The 16,529-nt window shown below is 43.0% G+C and overlaps 1 long non-coding RNA gene across 3 annotated transcripts; it reads left to right on the top strand.

The window, feature by feature from the left end:
- Positions 1 to 7,445: 7,445 nt before the first annotated feature.
- LOC119297931 lies at positions 7,446 to 9,207 on the top strand. Of its 3 annotated transcripts, XR_005145763.1 has the most exons (4): positions 7,497 to 7,507; positions 7,758 to 7,824; positions 8,504 to 8,582; positions 9,146 to 9,207. It is a non-coding gene; the product is annotated as an uncharacterized LOC119297931 (long non-coding RNA). The 3 variants fall into 3 exon arrangements; XR_005145764.1 differs by lacking the exon at positions 8,504 to 8,582 and having other exon boundaries at positions 7,446 to 7,507; positions 9,146 to 9,179; XR_005145762.1 differs by lacking the exon at positions 7,497 to 7,507 and having other exon boundaries at positions 7,681 to 7,824.
- The last annotated feature ends 7,322 nt before the right edge of the window (positions 9,208 to 16,529 follow it).

The raw sequence follows: 16,529 nt of genomic DNA, 5'->3' as shown, positions 1-16,529 counted from the left end.
CTGCTCTCTGTTTCCACTCGCCGGATATCCGGGCTTAACCCCGGATGTCCGGCCCGTCGCCCGCAGTCGCATATGCCTGGGGAGGGGTGTGGGATTTGGGGGCAGTTCCTCACTTCTTTTGTTCCTCTCCTCATCTCCCCTCACAGCCGCCGCCGGGCCATCACTCCGGTGCTGCCCCGACCATCTCCACCGACCTCCGGCCCCGATCTCCTGCTCACGGACTCTTCTCCTCCCGATCTACGATTCTATCCAATCCTTTTCTTGGGTTGTTGTGTGAATCCCTCGGGAGGGACCGGTGTATCGTGGGATTCACCGCCGGAGTTCTTCATGGCTCGCACCAAGAACTGTGGTCCCAAGCGTCCCGAGGTGTCTTCTCGGGTTGATTGCCATCAAGGCTCAACCGACTCCGATGAGCATGCTCGGCCTAAGAAGAATAAGACCACCACCAAGAATAAGAAGCAGGCACCTTCCACCAGTCCGTCGGCCTCGGATCCCGATGATGCAGACTATGTTGGAGAGGAAGAGGATGTCAGTGCACCAAGACAGTCTGTTGGACAGTCCAAGCCTGGTACTAGGAGGGCGCCGGTGCCTCAAGTTCGAGGTTCTGCTATGCCCATTCCCCATGGTCGTCGCATCTCCATGGAGCTTCCTGACAGTGGAGGTCGCCCCACTCACGACTTCACAACTGTGGGGGCGGGGCATTATCTTCAGTTCCGTCGAGATGTCAACCAATATGAGATGGTGGCTGATGCCGAAGATCCTCGGTTCTGGACTCGTATGCAGAAGGATCTCTATTCCAGTTTTGTCCATGCGCGTGGCCTTGCTCCTCACTCATACTTGGATCTCAACTTCCTACGTGATAATCCTGCCATGTTCCATAACGATCCGGTCAAGATCATTGATGACATGACTCTTGGTCCCGCAATGACCTTCAGGTGTGATTGGAGTGATGCTGCCATCCTACAGTTCTATGCCACCTGTTTCTTTGGTCCGGACAACACTCTCACTTGGATGACCGATGACACCACACTGAGCATCACCTATGACAGGTTTGTTCAGATTTTGGGTCTCTCCAGCATTGGCCATTGCATCCACAGTATGGATCTAGAGTACAAGCCCAAAGGAATTGATGCTTGCTTGCCCCTTGTAAAACCTCCCTCTCAGCTCACTGATGAAGAAAAAGCATATCCAGTCAATGAGGTATCCATCTTCCGTGCTCCTTTCTTCATCCTCTATCAGTGTGTGCTTCACACTCTCTACCCTAAGAAGGGAGATCGATCGAGGGTCGCAACTATTGCATTGACTTGATGGTTCGTATGCATGAGAAACCCACTGAGCCTCTGGACACAGCCAACTTCATTTGGCATGAGATCCGTCTTTGCAGTTTCATTCAGACGCGCCAGTTCCCTCATGCTCCATTTATTCAGGCTCTGATTGATCACACTGCTCCCTTTGAGGTGGTTAAGCCAACTGTGCACTCCATTTGGAAGCGTCCTCCTCATATGCGCGTGGTAGCTTCTGCTTCTCCTCAGCCTAGGAGGTCTGCTGGTGGGAGGACAGCTGCTCCTACTCAGCCCACTAGTTCTTCTGTTCCATCTTCCTCGACCGCTCCTCGTGGCCGGTTTGCATCATTCTTGGGTAAGGCTCAGTCTGCTATCATGAAGGCGATCACTTATAGCTGCCAACAGAATCATGATGTTCAGAAGCGTCTAGTCATCTCCAAGAATCAGCTAAAACAGCGCCTCCGTGACCGTGGGAGTCCCGTTAGTGATGATGATCCTCTTCCCGCAGCTCCATCCTCGTCCACTTTCGGCTTTCCATCTCGTGCTGAGTACCCCGAGTTCTTTGATGATGATGATGACATCCGCCAGGAGTGATTGAGCCTGTTTAGTTCTTCGCCCCCCTTTTACTTGTTGCTGTCAAAGGGGGAGAAGTAGTATCTTAGTAATATGGTCATGCTATGAGATGTTATTCCAACTTTATGCTGCTACCTATGGTACTTGTTCGTCTGAGACTATGTTATGTTAATGTGTGGCCATGAAATGTTCTCCGTCTATTTGATGAGTTATGATGATTTCATATGTGCTTGTCTCTCACTTTTGTATCTCTTTGTGTTACATATGCTACCATACGAATTTTTGTGTTGGTCATTCTAATATACTCATCGCATGCACACAATGAGGGGGAGCTAAAAGCAAATTGTAACTATTTTGTATCCTTTTTGCTCTCATGATTGTCATTGCTAAGATTATTAATTACATTTATGATACTACATGTATGATTGTCATCACAAACAAAAAGGGGGAGATTGAAAGTGCAATCATGCCCTTATATTATGTTTTTGATGTTAATGACAATCTACATGTAGGGGACTAACAATGGTTGTCAAGTGAATCTCAGGTGTTGGTCCGCGGTTCGTCAAATTGCGTGTGGATCAAGAGCATATGAAGTGGGTTCTCTCAAGGATGAAGTGCTAAAATGATGTTACATTTTATTTCCTTGAGTATAGGATCCTGCACTATTAAGAGGGGATAGATTAGGTTCGTAACGGACTTGCTCGAGTCAAAAATACCCCTGTCTATAGCTTTTTTCATCCCTTCTTAACTCTGAAACTTTCTGTCTCTGGGAGCGCCGGATGTCCGGGCCTCGTGCCGGATGTCCGGGCTGCTCCCTGGATGTCCGGCTCATGCCCCGGATATCTAGCTCTTGCCGTTTTCCCTTCCAGAAGGTTGTCTATTTTACGCCGGATGTCCGGATGTTCGCCGGATTTCCGAGCCCTCCTGTCTCACCGGATGTCCGGCCCCCTTACTGCCGTAAAATTGATATGTTTCTGTAAACACTTGTGGGCTCCCCGGATGTCCGGCTATCTTCTGGATGTCCGGGCTCTCCTGTTATGCCGGATGTCCGGGCTTGACCCCCGGATGTCCGTCCCCTCTATTTCCTGCTCTGTTTCTGTCTTGCTCTTCATGTGGCTTGCCAGGCCGGATGTCCGGGCCCTAGCCCGGATGTCCGGCCTGCCCGTTCACTTGCACTACAACGGCCATATTTGAGCTCACACTATATATAGCCCTTCTTCCCCACGGGAGAGGACTGACCATTCACTCTTGAACAAACCCTAGAACACATCTCACTCTCTCTCTTACACCTCCACACCAAATCTTAGACCCCCAAGGGATTTGAGAGCATTCGAGAGAAGTTGTCCAATCAAGTGATAGATCCACCCCTTCTCCATCTTTGCACCAACGGAATTTGTGATTTGAGCAAGTCTTGAGCTTTTCCCCATCGATCTTGTTACTCTTGGAGGTTGGAGACTCCTAGGCGGTAGGAGTCTTTCGGAGAGGAATCGATCTTTGTGATTACCCCCGAAAAGTTTGTGAGGGTTTGGAGACCACCCCAAGGTCTACCACTAGTGGTTGAGAAACGCCTTCGTGGTGTTGTCTCAAAGGGAGGATAGGGTGAGCCTTCGTGGCGTTGGTGTGCCTTCGTGGTAACATCCACCTCTCTAACGGTGACGTAGCTTCCCTCCAAGGAAGTGAACATCGGCATACATCCTCGTCTCCGGGAGTTGCGGTTATCCCTAACCCTAACTCTCTACTTGTGGTTACTTGTCTCTTAGCACTTACTTCATCACTTTGTATTTGCCTAGTTACTACTTGTGTTACCTGCTTAGTACTTAGTACTTCACTTGCAATTGTTAGGCTCACTTTCACATTCCGCATTATTGCCTAAAAATTGTTAAGTAACAATTAAAATTTGTAGTTGTACCTATTCACCCCCCTCTAGGTCCATCTCGATCCTTTCATCTATTATTCAAAAAAAAGTTGTCGCTGGAAGGGGAGCATCATGACGACCAATATTCATGCAAGTTGATTCCCCTGAAGCTTTGTACTCCCTTCTTCCCAAAAATAAGTGCCCCAACTTTAATACAAAACTGTACTAAAATTGAGACACTTATTTTAAGACAGAGTGAGTAATTGACTACACATAAGTGTCACAACCTTAATACAAAACTGTACTAAAATTAAGACATTTATTTTAAGATGGAGTGAATAGGTCATGTACAATGCATAGCCTCAAGGTGATGCTTCGCATGCCATGTAGGATCGGATATGACGTAAAGTAGGTTCGGATAGGGAAGTGGGATCCTCTCCAGGAGGCGGATGCTTGAAAAAAAAGTGTGGTCTGCTGACAAAAGCTGAAAAGGTTGGAGTAAAAAGTAGAGATGCATGTGTATCAGAGCCTTTATTTTCTATTTCTTAATGAGGCCCACTAGTGATAGCTTGCATTGGGGAGAAAAAATAAATGTAGGTGTCTCAAATTACTTTTTGTCATGGGGCATATGTATTCATATGCCACCATTGTACATGCCCTAATTGACTGCACATAAGTGTCCCAACTTTAATACAAAACTGTACTAAAATAAAGACAATTATTTTAAGACAGAGTGAGTAATTGACTGCATGTACCATGACATAGTTTTCTTTTAAGACACAAACATCTATGCCGTGACAGTTTGTTTGTATTTTGCACATCATGAACTCAATGTATTTTCCAACTAAGTACTATGCACAAAGACAAGAAAAGATGCACCATTAAGTACACATGCTAAAAAAAATTATGTATTCAATCCACTGATATTAGTTCTCTCTCTATATATATATAGGACTGGACTATTCTGTTACTAGTAACAGAATAATATTCTGTTACCCTCGCACCCTATATAGATCGATCGACGTGAATCTTGTAAACTGACCGAAGCCCCCACACCCCCATCATCTTCCATCAGGACCCCGATCCACCCCTGCATCCCGGTGCCGCCCGAGCCTGCTCCCACCAGCGCGCCGCCGCCCCGGGCCTCCTTCCTCCTTCGGCCAAGCTCGCCGCCGCCCCGGGCCTCCTTCCTCCTCCAGCCAAGCGCGTCGCCGCCCCCGGTCCTCCTTCCACCTCCGACCAAGCGCGTCGCTGCCCCTGCCCCCCTCCTCCGTCCAAGAGCGCCACCGCCCCCGCTCCTCCTTATTCCTTCGGCCAAGCGACGCGCAATCGTCGCCGGCGCGCCTTACCTCGTGTGCGGTCGTGGCCCCTGCAGCACCCCCACCGCTACCCTGTCCGCAGATCCCTGCGGCGCAACGTCGAGGTCATGGAGGTCGTCACCTCCCACGGCAATGGCGAACACCTCCACCGCTGGGCTAGCTCTAGCGCCGCCCCTCACCTGCCCTCCCCCTCCAGCAACTCTACTAGCGCGCCCGACGCTCCCTCCGGCGAGCAGCTCCGCGCCACACAATAGTCCCCCCATGCCCATAGTCCTCTGCATCCAGCACGGCTGACACGCAACCTCTTCTCCAGTTTCTCTTCATTATGACATTCAGTTGCGGTTCAACAAAAATAACAGCAGCAGTACATACATCTCTTTTCTCTCTATTGCTCTTTTCTCTCACTAATTTGTTTCTCTCTGTACTACAGCACGAGGGAGGTTGGACGAACTACAAGAAAAAAAGCTCAGTTCTATAGACAGCCCCTGCCGCCCACACGGATTACTTCCTCCGGTCCTCTTCCAGGTATTGGGCTCACATCAGTCCAACTATTCCTCCCTTATCCATCCGAGCTCGTCCTGCCATGCTCCTTCACGTACGAGCTTTTGTCGGCACTGGTGCATGCCGCCACACATGCAAAGAGTGTATTGGAAAAAGTTCAGAAGTTTGGTTCCATAAAAAAAATGCACTTGTTCATCTCGAAAGATCATGAAAGTTGAGAAGTCAAGGTGCCTAGCACCTGTTTGATGAAATGGCCAGCTAAATAAATATATTAGAGATGCAGATATCAACTTAGCTCAGTTGTGCATGTGACAACATGATCTAACTTTCCCCCCAATCTGATGTGATTTTATTTTTATCAAATGGACTTAGAGAAAAGTTGCATACAAAAGAGCATCTTCTAAAATGGTTTAAGATCTATTTCATAATTTGCCAGAAAAAAAATTTATATAGTACTCTTTAATCATTTTGTAGTCCCTCTAGAATGTTTGTTGATGGTTAGCAATAAGCAGACCAAAGAAGGGACAATTCATTCACTTGTATGAGATGAAAAAAATTGATTTCTCATGAAACTTCTAAAAATCTAATTTCACAACCTTAAGAAATTACCAAATGGATGAGCAAATTAGTATTACCACTGTACTGAATATTCTGCAGTGGTTAGTATACTAGAGAGTAAAACTGTGCCCTATTGTTTGGTTTAATTTCTGTTTAGTTTTGTGTTCTGTTGTTTGTCCTAGTTGATCCATGTGTTATTGCTTCTATGTTGTGAACTTCTAATTCCATCATGAAGGAAAGAAGATAAGCGAGCTAAGTACTTGTTTGGAAAGTTGGTAAGTTCGAACACATAAACCAAAAGAAGTTCATTGAAAAAAGTTGGTTTCGTTTAAAAATATGTGACTGGTTGGAAAATCATTGAGGAAATAGTTCGCTTTTGCTAACTCCTACAGTTCTCTGGTTGGAAAATTAATGGTTCAATTTGCTGAGTCCTTTGGTCTACAAATTTATTTCTGTTTGTATGTAAGTGGCTTAGGCAACAGAAAAAAGCGAGCAGTTTTGTTCAAGGGAGTTCAAAAATTAACATACAGGAAGTTCTTGATTATTTGGGTTATTTTATATGATTTACTTTTTGTATAATCTTGGTGTCATTTTGCCTTGCAGATAAAATTCTTACTGAGTGTACTGGGTCCCTACTGGCTGTAGCAGCTTACTTTCAAAAACTGAACCTTACTGTCTCCAGATTAGCATAGAAACAAGTTATTACTTTCTTGGTTAAAAGAAGTGTATACACTTTACTATTTATAGATTTAGATTGTCATTTGAGCCCTCACTATTGTCAGAATGTCAATGCTAGTGTAATCCCTGTTGAGATGCCGCTCTTCTGAATTTTGGTTCCCACACCCAAGTCTGGTGGTTTAGATATTTATTTTCAATAAGTACTGATAATAAAAACTAAAAGGTCATCCATCACAAAAGTTCACATAGCATGATACTTGTTGGCGTAGTATTGTCTAGTAAGTACAAAAGTCATGCTCGTGTAGTAAGTACAGAAGTCATGCTCTTATTTGCACATCATGCAAGTTCAACTATATATCACCCATGGATGTCTCCATCAGTCCGACTATTGCTGCTGCTTGAAAACACTAAAATTTGATTCGGCCAGTAAGTTATTAGCTGATTTCATTTTTATCGTTAATGGGCTCGTTAACAACCTCATTTGTCGAACTGATTAATGGTCGATACTAAATGCTAGATTATTTGGACTGATTGAGAGTACATAAACTGGTTAGCAAAAACTTATTTTGATTATTTAATTACTGCTAGTCAGTCAAGGCATGGATGAAATTCTCTTTTGAACTAAAACCTGTATTGGATTTCTGAACTGATGCGGGATAGAGAAAAAGAAAATGAAGAGAAGGATTACCATCTCATTTGCCTCGATTTACTATAAAGAACACATGTGACAGCAAGTCCAGGTATTACTACATGTGGAATACAAAAAATTGTTTATCTACCCGGTCGTGTTGTGTATTCTGGTAAGTTCGTGTGTGTATGTGTTGCCCTCACGGTGTACGAGAGGCCGCCCGTGACGAAGTCGCCGATCTGGTCGAGGCAGGCTGCTATTCTCTATTTTCGGTAGCACAAACATTTAAAAGTTCGAACACCAAACCCTGGTAAGTTCATCTTGACAAAAACTCATCTCCCATATTTGTTCCTTTTTCGTAGGATGAAGTTAAGACAAGATGCACAAGTTCATATTTTCTATGCTTTTCAGTTCATCTACTTCCCGATGGTGAGTCTGATTTCCTTTGTGTTTCCATCTCCTTCATATAGCACAAACAAGTACTTGTCATTGTGCTTGAGAATGAGCACCATACTGTCACTTTGGTTAATGAATTTTGTAGAAATTTCTCTCGGAATTCTAATGTAGAACTGCTGCTAACTTCACAATTATAAGGACCATGCATGTTATCCAATGAGCCATCAATTGAAGCAATTTCGAATACAGAGAGGCAAATACACATGATTCCCAACTAATAGATACTAATGTTCTTTTAGCACATTGCTAGTAGTTGTATCAGTTACCTTTCTTTTGGAGCTATGTAATTGATAAATAACCAAGAGGAAAAGCGCACCATCACAACTGCTCGCCGCCCCCACGCGTGGTTGCTTTCCTCCTCCCGTGCACGTATGCCACCTCAGCTGCTACAAATTCTTGTGTGGGTCACCGTTCCTCACTCTGGCATGTGTCACCACCACCATGACCTCCCCCAGCCAGCCCCCACGGCCTGCCTCAATGGTGCCAGGCATGCCCTCGAGTTGGTCCAGAACCACCACGACGTCCAGCACCGTTCCCTTACATATGTGAGGTGCTCGTGTGTTGGAGTGTTGCATCTACGGCGAAGTCGCCGTACTGCACCAGCTCCATGTCACTAACCTCATCTCTGGTTTCTCTTCTATACGACCTATAGGGGTTCTTCGGTGGAGGTTCAACAAAATGACCAGCATCAGTTCATGCCTCCATCCACCACGCCATCAGGAACACGATTGGTGAGAAACACCTTCGTGCTCCTCCTCTCCTACTCTTCAGTTCACATACTGCCATCCATGAAGGCCATTTTTTCTTGGAATCTAGATTTTGATCAGAGCTCTGTAAAAAGTCCATTTAAAAGTACTCAAGTCCAACTTGAAAACCAATAGCAGTCCACTAGATGAAAAATTTAGTGCTCATCAGTACGACAAGCAGCAATACTGATCAGTATGACTTACACAAATACTAGTACTGATTAGTACTTTCTTAATGTTAAAGATGAGCAGTAAAAGATACAAGCTGCAGTTCCAGGGCAATAACATACTAGGTAAAGCTGAATGTACCTAGCCAGTTCAATAACATCATCTCCTTGTGCAAAAAAGTAGTTAAAAAGGTCGAACTGACATCTGCTTCAGAATTTCGCACAAAAAATATTTATCTGTATTTGTTTTTTTCATGTTGAATTATTTGAAGTAAAACAAAAATAGCTCAGTTCTGTGACTTTCATCATTTGCAAAACTACATGCCTCATGTTTGAACTTTCAATTTGTTTAAAACTAAACTGATGGTGCTCTTGTTTCAGGGCCAGGGGAGAAGGCAGAATCTCTGGGTGCATGATTGAAAAAATTGCAAGTTCTTGTTTAGATGTTCAAGATACCCTTCTCTCATTTCATTTATGCTCAGGATAGGAGGTGCATGATGGAAAATTGTGTATCATGTAGTTCTTGTTTAGATGTCGTGCAAGTTCAAAATTAGTCGATTTTGCCACTAGAGAGAACCCGTTGGTTGCATTGTTTTTCCAGTGTGACGTCCCTTGGTATGTTTGGAGTATTGTTATTGTTGCTCTGCATGCAAATGACTTAGCTTGTCTTGCTAAGATGAGGATGCTTGTGCGTGAGTCTTGAAATTTAAGAGGTCGGGGGAGATGAATAATTTCTGTCATGTGAAAGTAAAAAAAGGTTTGAATTAAAAGTATTGATCAGTACGAGTTAAAAACGGGGATCAGTTCAGAATAAAAAGAAATTGCTAAGATGAGGATGTTTGTGCTAATTTATGTCCTTTGAAAGTACAAAAAGGTTTGAATTAAAAATATTGATCAGTACGAGTTAAAACTGGCAATCAATTTGGAATAAAAAGAAATTGTCAGTTTGAATTAAAAAGGAAACACACATAGAAATTTAAGTATACAAATTTGGTGCCAATAAAGTTCGCATCAGTTCGAGAGGCACGGAAAAGAAATTTTGATGGCAATAAAGTTTGAGGAAAAAACTACGCGCGATGAAGCACCAGCGCGCGTGGTCTGCCACCACCAAGCACCGGTGTGCGACCCCGACACCGCCTCCCTCCATGAAGCACCGACACGCGATCCCGTCACCTACCTCTGGTACGCCGCCGTGCCTCCCCTGGGACCTAGGCTGCCCCCGACAAGTCGCAAAATGAGAGAAGTTCAGAACAACGTTGTCAAAAAATGTTGAGTTAAAAAAAGGAAACAAAACAAACACATTTTCTTTTTGAATAAAATATCATTCAGTTCGATGATACAAATCATACAAGTACAGGGGTGACGATACAGTAAACCATTGAAAACTTACGAGAAAAATATTACCAAAAAAACAGAGCAAAGTCTAGTTAGTGAAAACACGCTTAGTACAAATCCATGCAAGCATCAGTACAAGCATCCTTTTTCGGAACCATTCAAAATTACTCTACAAAAAATAGCTCAGTACAAACATACATATATATCAGTACGACTACTCTATTTTTCACACGATAAAGCAGCAGGATCCATCATGCCGTATTTAAAATTACTCTTAAACGGTTGCGAAGTAGAGAAAACGTTCAACATGACTAAGTTTTGCATTTTCGATAGCTATCCAACGGTATATTATTTGCCATATTTCGACAAACTTTTAAAAAAAATCGCGTTCAAAATCAAATTTGATCATATTCGAATTCGTTTTTAAACCGTAAGGAATTAGAAAAACATTTGTATACGAAAAAGTTGCGCCTTTTACATAGCTTTCCAATGCCGTATCATTTGCGTCAATCCGACACACCGTTTGCAAAAAATCGCGAAAATACGTTTCACCCAGAATTTCACCGTTTTTCAAATTACTTTTAAATTATATAGAATTAGAAAAAACAATACATATATGGAAGATGCGGATTTTCACCAGCTTTCCAACGCCATCTTATTTGCTCAATTCCGACAAACCGTTTGAAAATTGAGTCCAAAATACGATTCACGTTTTCGGTTTTGAGAAAAATGGGTTTTTCAAAACTGCTCTTAAACCATAATGATTTTGCAAAAACGTTCAATATACTTGAAATATGGTTGTCAAGAGCTTTCCAAGGATATATTACACGCCACGTTTCGACAAAAAAATTACAAAATGTTTTTGAACTAAAGAAGACGATCTGTTAAAGACAACTGAAAGCATCAGTTCAACCGCTTCGAAAACATAAGTACAACCACCTGAAACCGTCAATTCAAAAAGGGTAACAGAATAATATTCTGTTACGCGTAACAGAATAGTCCAAATATATGGGTCTGTCTATGTTGCATCTAGATGTGAGATAATATCTCACATCTAACTATGACATGATCCCACGTCAGCAGGTAAACAAGCCCGCGCCCTGTCCATTGTTTGTTTGTATCAAGTTTGTTTGTTTATACCAATTTCATGTATTTCTTGTCAGCGGTACCGCCCCGCCCAGTTAGCGCCAAGAGTCTGGGCTGTCGTGCGCCTTCGTTTTTTTTGCGGGTGATCGTGCGTCTTCGTTGGCCCTTTTTCTTCTAGCGTGTGTACGTGTGTAAAGAAGTTAGCACTTGTAGGCCCAACGTGTAAGCCGGTGTTGTGATGGAGCCTGTCACATTACGTAGAAAAGAACCCTGCTAATGTGAAACCTCTCTCTCTCTCTCTCTCTCCCCTGTCACTTTCACCTTTATGCTTTCTTCCCTTTTTAGCACGTGAAAAAGCAGCATGCATGCATCAATCAAGTTTGGTTTGGCAAAAAAATAAAATTTGAAAAAAATGACATACTCGAATTTTTTATGGACGAGATGATTTTTTTAAAATTCACGTTGAACATCTTACAAACACATGACGAGATGAATTTATTTTTTAAACATGAAGACCATTTTAAAAGTCACACATGGAGAAAAAACCAAAAATAATCAAATTTACATATATAGGATGAACACGCAACTGACTCGATTGAGTTTTGTTTCATAGGTGAAAATGCACATGCGCCCAGTTGCAAGTGAATGTATGCTTGCAACTGTGATGAAAAATAAAAAAACGCATGCTCCAGTTGCGAGTCGAGGGTGGGCTTGCAACTAGTATGAAACAAAACACATGTTCAGTTGGCAGTCGAGTGTTAAGTTGCAACTGGGACAACTACGAGCCCATTTACTAGTTGAGGGTGGACTTGCAACTATGAAAAATACCAAACTATGAGCCTAGTTGCGAGTCAAAGGTTCGATTGCAACTAGGATGAAACAAACTATGTGTCCAGTTGCGAGTCAAGGGTGAGCTAGTAACTGTGGTGAAAAATAAAAACACATACTCTAGTTGCGAGTCAAAGGTGGGCATGCAACTGGGACAACTACGAGCCCGGTTGTGAGTCGAGAGCGGACTTGCAACTGGGACAAATACAAAACTATGAGCCCATTTACAAGTTAAGGGTTGACTTGCAACTGGGATAAAACAAACTACAGACCGTGTTGCCAGTTAAGGGTGGACCTGCAACTAGGATGAAAAACAAAACACGGGCCAAGTTGCGAGTGAAGGTTAGACTTGCAACTAGGATGAAATAAACTACGAGCCTAGTTGCGAATCAAGCACGGACTTGCAACCCTGACAACTACACAAAACTACAAATACCATTTGCAAGTCGAGAGTGAATTTGCAACTAGGACAACGACAAACTACGATCGCAATTGCGAGTCGAGGGTGGGCTTGCAACTGGGATGGAAAAAAGAACACATGCCCAGTTGCCAGTCGAGTGTGGTGTTGCAACTAGGACAACTACGAGCCAATTAGCCCGTCGAGGGTGGACTTGCAATTGTGAAAACTATGAAACTATAAGCCTAGTTGCGAGTCAATGGTCTGACTTGCAACTGGGATGAAACAAATTATGTGTCCAGTTGTGAGTCAATGGGTGAGCTTGCAACCGTGATGAAAAAACTAAAACAAATACTCTAGTTACGAGTCGAAGGTGGGCTTGCAACTAGGACAACTACGAGCAGAGTTGCTAGTCGAGGGCGGACTTGCAACTGGGACAAATACAAAACTACAAGCTCACTTGCGAGTCAAGGGTCGACTTCAGCTGGGGAAAAACAAACTACAAGCCCACTTACTAGTTAAGGGTGGACCTACAGGTAGGATGGAAAACAAAACATGGGCCGAGTTGCGAGTGAAGGTTGGACTTGCAACTGGGGCAACTACACAAAACTATGATACGAGTTGCGAGTCGACGGTGGACTTGCAACTGAGACAACAACAAAACTATGGGCCTAGTTGCGAGTTAAGGGTGACTTGCAATTGGGACAACTATGAACCTACAAGCCCAATTTGCGAGTCAAGGGCGGACTGACAATTGGGATGAAACAAACTACTGGCCTAGTTGCGAATCAAGGATAGACTTGCAACCCTGACAACTACACAAAACTATGATATCATTCGTGAGTCAAGAGTGAATTTTCAACTGGGACAATGACAAACTACGAGTTGCGAGTCGAGGGTGGGCTTGCAACTGGGAAGAAAACGAAAACACATGCCAGTTGCTAGTCGAGTGTGGTGTTGCAACTAGGACAACTACGAGCCAATTAGACAAACGAGAGTGAACTGACAACTTTGAAAACTAGGAAACCATAAGCCTAGTTGCGAGTGAAGGGTCTGGCTTGAAACTGGGATGAAACAAATTATGTGCCCAGTTGCGATTCGAAGGTGGGCTTGCAACTGGGACAACAACGAGCCTGGTTATGAGTCGATGGCAGACTTGCAACTGAGACAAATACAAAACTACTATCCCAGTCACGAGTCAAGAGTCAACCTGCAGCTGGGATACAACAAACTACAAGCCCAATTGCGAGTTAAGGATGGACCTGCAACTAGGATGGAAAACAAAACATGGTCGAGTTGCGAGTGAAGGTTGGACTTGCAATTGAGAAGAAACAAACTACGGCCTAGGTGTGAGTCAACAGTGAATTTGCAACTGTGACAACTACACAAAACTACGAGACGAGTTACAAGTCGAAGGTGGACCTGCAACTGAGACGACAACAACAAAACTATGGGTCTAGTTGCCAGTCGAGGGTGGACTTGCAACTGGGACAACTATGGAACTACAAGCCCAGTTGCGAGTCAATGGTGTACTTGCAACTAGGATGAAACAAACTACGAGCCTTGTTGCAAATGAAGGATGGACTTGCAACCATGACAACTACACAAAACTATGATACCATTTATGAGTCGGGAGTGAACTTGCAACTGGGACAATGGCAAACGAGAAGCCTAGTTGTGAGTCGAGCGTGCGCTTACAACTGGGATGGAAAACAAAACACATGCCCAGTTGCAACTAGGAAAAACGCGGACCCGGTTGCATGTTGAGGATGGAGTTGCAACTGGGACAAAAATGATTACCCTCCACCCCCTCAAATGAAGATTGCGATTCAAGGGCGGACTTGCAAGATAGTTGTTTGTCAAGTGAAACACAAAAGGTGGACCAGTTGCATGTCAGGGTGGAGTTGCACCTAGGAAAAGAAGTCTGTGAATGAAAATCACAAAAATCACAAAATACCTAGATGAAAACACAATGCAAAAAGGCAAAAAAAAGTATCCAAGGTCACATCACAGTCATCATTGATTGCCATCTTCTTTCATCGTGTGGACAAAGATCGAACCCCTTAGTCGTCTTCCTCCTTCCTACTCGCATCGGCTCTACTCCAAGGCAAATGGGGATGGGAGGGAGACAATGATGATGTAACTGAGGAAGCAGTGAACAACTCATGTCTTCAACTTATAAAATGCATGCCAAAAAGAAAAACGGGTCTCGAGATTGCATCATGAAGTCAGCCCAACAAAAGACGCACACGCGAACGGGATGACAAGTGGACACCGGACGTACATGAGACATGGAAGTATAATACGCGCATGACAAAATAATCCATGATCAAGATTTGCACAAACATTTTAAAAGCGAACAGGTCGAGCCATCAGAAACCTAGATGAGACATTGCTAAATGTGTTGAAAAAAAGTTCATGAACTTGAAACAAATAAATAAACAAAGACAAAAAAATGCTAATCATGGATATAAATATGTTTCTGGTGCATTCAAAAATATTGAGTGTATATTGAAATAAGTTGACATGTGCTAAAAAAACGAGTAAGATCGACAAAGAAACAAAGAAAAATGCAGAAACCACCAAAATAGAAAAAAGAAATAGAAAACCCAAAGCCTATGAAAAAAATGAAGACAATGATAACTAAGAAAAAAACACAAAAGTCGAGAATGAAACAATTCAAACCAAAAAACAAAAGGTAACCAATGCAAAAATTAAAGAAGGAAAACCCAAGAAAGAAACAAAAAATGAAGAAAACCAAGAAAGAACATAATCAAGAAAAACAAAGGAAACAAAGAAAAAGCAAAAGAAATTAAAACAATGAATACCGAGAAAAGCAACAAAAAATAAAATTAGAAACAAAATTATCATAATTCTTTTTAAAAATCATGAATTTACAAGCATTTAAATTTTAAAAAGTTCATAACACAAATAAACAAAAAAGAAAACGTAAAAGTGAAAAAAAAAACAGCAGAACCGACTCGTGCATTTCAACCCTGCACCCCACCATGGAAAATAACACATCTTAGACAGGAAAAACAACACATTTAATCATGAAAGAATGAAATCGATGTGCCTTCCTATTAATGCCCGGCAAAAGGACATGCGCATAACAGCCCAAAGCTGTGTGTGCATAACAGGCCAACAAAAACAAAAAAAGCCCGGCCGTGGGCACATCGATGCGAATCAGGCTCGTACGAAGAAACGGGCGAACGCAGGAGGCGGGAGCAGAAAAAAAAATTATGTGCACGAATCCTAAAGACAGGACAAAATCTCTATGCAGAACAGTTAATTCCCTATGCAAAATCCTGCCAACCATGTCTTCAAAAGGAACCCTCATCAAATATGGCGTCCAAAGCCCGCGCCTTGTGTGTTGCTGGGAGTTCGAAATCTATATTGTTTGCTTCTAATCTTCATGCCGGGCCAGTAGAAAAATAAATAGGAGTTTGATGAGCTCAAGGAGACGCCAAATTTAATCTCTTCCATAGGAATAGGAGGCTTTAGGAAGTTAGCGAGACCCCGTATGGGGACGGAGTGTGCTGTGTAAAAATGCTCTTGTTCATGATGGTGATATCATTGAGCGAGTCACTGAGCTCTACTCAAATTTTCTGAAGATAACGAGTCAATTTCCTGGTCGGTTCTGTTCATTCTTTTAAGAAAAAGGCTCTTTATAGAAATAGTTGAGCAAGTCAGAGTAAAGGGCAATTAAACATTTGGAGTTTGATCGGCGTACGGTTGGTTCAAAGTTGTCAACTTTTTCAGACCCTGTCATGTCAGATGAGGAGGATGTTGATGCCGAACATGACAGCAAGCTTCTCTCCCATCTTGTGAATGACGTGGTGGAAGTAAACTTGGATGATACTATATGGCTACCATGTTATGTGAACTTATCGCGTCGGTAGGAAATAACAAGTCCACATGATATCTTTGAAACTATTGTCTACGTCCAAGAGTGAACATCACATTAAATTTAACCTTTGAAACAAGTATGACAATTTCCTATTGAGCCTGGTGACCGTGTAAGGCGCTGCTCAAGGGGAATTCTAGAGTGAATTGCAAGAAACCACCACATTTGGGGCTTATCTTGCAGAAAACCACCTGGTCGCTAATCATTTGCAA

Source organism: Triticum dicoccoides, chromosome 5A (assembly GCF_002162155.2).
Source record: "Triticum dicoccoides isolate Atlit2015 ecotype Zavitan chromosome 5A, WEW_v2.0, whole genome shotgun sequence".
Taxonomy (NCBI): Eukaryota; Viridiplantae; Streptophyta; class Magnoliopsida; order Poales; family Poaceae; genus Triticum; species Triticum dicoccoides.
Note: the sequence above shows the minus strand (reverse complement) of the source record. Positions and strands in the feature narration are given on the sequence as shown.